Consider the following 3281-nt stretch of genomic DNA (forward strand, 5'->3'; position numbering starts at 1 on the left):
CTTCACTTATCCCTAGTTACCAGGCAAAGCTCTGCCTGCTTAATTTCCACAGCAAAGGCGCTGTCGTGTCTGTGCTCCTGACTTAACAAATTAGCATGGCCAGTGATTCAGTCCCATAGGGGATTTATATTAGCATTGGTTTTGCATAGACCGAAGTCTCCCCTCAGTTAAGTTTAGCTTTATTTCCTTTGGCATTAAACTTCGCGCTAAATTTTGCACAACACTACGGCAAGCCTGAAAGGTCAAATAGAGTGCTGTGTTCTGCTGTGGGCAGTTGTGAGGGCCGTCTGCCGATAGCGTACATCACTTGCGGTATAGTTTTTGAAGTAGAGCTACTTGAAGTGGTGGGGAATAGGCTTCTGAACCAGGCTCCATGTTATTAAACTAGAAGTTAAGAAGATAGTGAAACTGCTTTTTTGGGTAACACTTAATAATAGGGTAGACTACAAAAACACCATGTAAGGAACAATTATGGTGTCCTTGAGAGCTCACAGCACTGCAACCTAAGGAAACACAAGCAAATTAAGAAAACATCTTCATCAATTTGACAATACATGTGCAGCCTTTAGAAAACACGCTGCAAATACCACAACACAACACACTAGGGATTATTAGTAAATAGAAGCATAGATGGCAAAACAAACGGAAGCAGCCAGGTGCAGACCCATCACTCGCAGGGGCTTCTACTGCTGTCAAGGCATAGGAAACACTGTCCCTCCAAACTGTGGTGGGAGCTCCAGCGGGAGATGGAGAGCTTTGCACCCGAAAAGCAGTAGCTCTCTCCGCCACAGAGACAGCAAGCCCACACCAGTCTAGCACGAAAGCACAGTGGAATCATATATTGTTACGTTTGTGTAACCATAGTATGTGAGTGACAGGACCGCAACCTTTTATTTATTTATTTTCAAACTTTATTTTATAGTAAAAATTTTTTACATCTCTATTTGAAATACAATACCAATACATAAACAAAAACTAATTTGAGATTCGAAGAAGCACAAGCTTACAACACATTAACAAGATAACATAAAATAAAATAATCACAGGGGTTGACAATTTAAACAAAGGAGCTTTAAAATAATACTGGATTGTAACTTAAAGAGCAAGAGACTTTCACATTGTTTCATATAATTCATCAATATACTGTTATATAGTATACAGTTTTATAGTTTTCCTTAAAGTTTCAGCAGCAGGATACATATTGTCTATTAATTTGACCTGAATTTATTTTACCTTGGGTGAAATGGGTCATTTAAGATAGCTACAATAAGTCTTTATTAATGTCACTTCTTCATCTGTTATCTTTCTTTTCGTTGACTTTTTGATATCATGGAATAGATTTTCTTTAAACACACTTCCAAGTGATTTGTTCCAAGTCATTTTCTTTCACCAAATTGCAATTCACCGATTTTTAAATCAGGTAGTTTAACAGTCACATTTGAGTTTGGAAGGATGTTTTTAAACATGTATTTTAACGGAAGTGAAATAGCTCCACTGATTTGGTCAAATTCTCTATAAGAGCATTTTTAAATTAAACTTTTCTACAAATGAATTCAATTGCAATAAATTGCCATTTATATCCATCATGTCAGTAACATAAAGAAGCTTTTTTAAATAGAGTCTGCCTGTCAATTAATACGGTTCTGTTATTCCACATGGTGGAGCTATGCAGTGTGAAGTTGGGAGTGAACATGATTTTCCAGTGGAGCAGTATTTGTTTATGGAAGTCAGACAATTTGATTGGTTGTTTAGTTATTTCAAAGTCACACCTTAACAAAAATTCTACTCCTCCAATGTTTTGGAAAATATATTTTGTCATGTGGAACCATATGGAACCAGGTTGCGCCAAATAAGCTTTTATACAGTTGAACTTTAATACCGGATGCTAACGTGGACCTGCAGGGATTCACTGCTGTGAGAGCCGACAGAGACACAGAAGTGTGGTGATGTTGCCAAGCTCTCCAAAGACCAGCTCAAAGACTGGATCCTGGCCAATAAACGGTGCTGGCGATGTGCACGAAAGCATCAAGCAGCCCAGTGCAACCTGAAGAAACCATGTAACATCTGCCAGGGAAAACACCTCTTGGCTCTCCATGAGGTAAATACAAGCCCAGAGAGTTCTCATGGAGGTGCAGCAGTCCGGGAAGAGAGCCGCTAACCAGCTCTTACGCTGATGATCTGTACCTTGACCGGCAGGGGGCCGAGAATCGGGTCATGTTAAAGGTTGTGCCGGTGCTTGTACAGTATGGGGAGCGGACCTTGGACACCTTTGCAATCCTTGACGACGGATCAGAGAGGACCATGCTGTTGCCAGGAGCTGCCAAGTCTCTCGGCATGAAGGGCCTTCCTGAAGATCTTCCACTACGCACAGTCCGTCAAGATATTCAGGTCCTGCATGGACACACACAGTGTCTTTCCGTATTTCCCCTTCTGCCGACCCCCAGACCAGCTATAACATTGACGGTGCCTTCACAGCTAGCCGTCTCAGTTTGGCTCAGCATACCTACCCGGTTGATCGCCTTCAGGCAAAGTTTACACCTACGCGGTCTCCCCATACCTGCTCTAAAGGAAGCCAAACCTTTACCCTCATCGGTTCTGATCAGCCCTATCTTATAACACCAGTTGAGCCAGTAAGGCTTGGGCCCCCAGGAGGACCTGCTGCAGTCCGCACCCGGCTTGGGTGGACTCTCCAAGGTCCCATCAAGGGCATGGGGCGGCCAGCCCACTCGGTGCAGTGTCTGTTTACCTCATCCCCTCTACTGATGGACGAGTTATACCAGCATGTCCAAAGGCTTTGGCAAGCAGATACTGTCCCCTCTCGACAGGATAAAGAGGTAACCCGGTCAAAGCAGGATCATCACGCTGTAGCACTGCTTGAAGCCAGGACTGTCCGTAAAGAGGTGGATGGGATCTTCAGGTATGCTACACCCCTGCTGCGGTATCAAGACATGCCCCTGCTACACGCGCCCAAAGAGTCAGTCATGCCTATGCTGCGTAGTATGGAGAGGCATCTCCGAAAGAGCCCCAAGCAAGCGGACGATTACCAGACCGAGATCCAGAAGCTTATATATCAGGTGCTGTGCAGGAAGTGACTCAGAAGACCTCCCCTAACGAATGCTGGTACATTCCCCACCACCTCGTTAGCTACAATAGGAAGAATTGCCTTGTGTTCAACTGCTCCCATCAGTACCTCGGACAGACCCCTAAGCGGTACCTTCTACCTGGCCCTACCCATGGCGCCTCTATGCTGGGAGTCTTGGTTAGGTTCCGTGAACGCGCCA

Source organism: Echiichthys vipera (genome assembly GCF_963691815.1).
Source record: "Echiichthys vipera genome assembly, chromosome: 3".
NCBI classification, from domain to species: Eukaryota; Metazoa; Chordata; class Actinopteri; order Perciformes; family Trachinidae; genus Echiichthys; species Echiichthys vipera.